Below are 952 nucleotides of genomic sequence, written 5' to 3'. Positions count from 1 at the left end.
GAACTACGCTAATGGTCTTCAGGCTGCTGCTTGTGTGTCTTTTGCACCACCAAGTGTTGAGATTCTGTTTTGACACATCAGAAAAGGGGAAATCAGACCTGAAAAAAAGAGCAACTTGTAAATTGTTTAAACTTTAATAATTTGCTTGCTGACCTGATGCAATACTAATCAATCATACAGCAAATCTTTTCATTATAGTTTAGATGCAAAACCAGACGTCCTTTACAGGGCATCTATGATGAAAGTCATCTTCTGTCTGCTGTTTGGACAGAACTGTGTGCAGTATAGCGTGTCCACAGTCATATGGGGATGATATAAACACAATAAGTCTTTTTTTTTTATATTTCCTGATGTTAAAGTAGGACCCAAATCCCTCCTATGTTGAGGCCCACCACAACGTGACGTGCATCTGTAGTTTCCCCGCCCACTGAATTGATTGACAGGTGCCATGTCTCCATAATAACAGGTATACTCGTCCACATAATATTTATGTGCAAATACACTGGGATTAAAATCTGTTCAACTCTCTGTGAATAGATGTTTTTAAAACGGAGCATGTTTGTAATAAAAATATTATTAATAATAATAATAATAATAATAATAATAAAATTAAATAAAAAAAAAAAAAAAAAAAAAAAAAAAAAAAAAAAAATCGCTATATACTGTAATTCCTATAACTGCTATAATCACCACGGCCCCATGCATCTGTCTGTGCGTGTACCGCAAACGGCATTTGTGTGTGACTCATATCAGAAAGGCTTGAATAAACTCCAACACAAATACATCAAATAAACTTCCATGGTATTTTTGACTACTAAGCTGCATTTCCGCTTCATCCGTGTCTGTCTCTGTCACTGCTTTTCTTGCACTACATCAGATAAACAGCAGTCAGACACGCATGGGAGCAGTGGGCGGAGAGAGAAGCTGCTCATTTGCATTTAAAGCCACAGGC

Source organism: Danio rerio, chromosome 13 (genome assembly GCF_052040795.2).
Source record: "Danio rerio strain M-AB ecotype USA chromosome 13, GRCz13ab, whole genome shotgun sequence".
NCBI classification, from domain to species: domain Eukaryota; kingdom Metazoa; phylum Chordata; class Actinopteri; order Cypriniformes; family Danionidae; genus Danio; species Danio rerio.
This window is presented reverse-complemented; position numbering follows the sequence as displayed.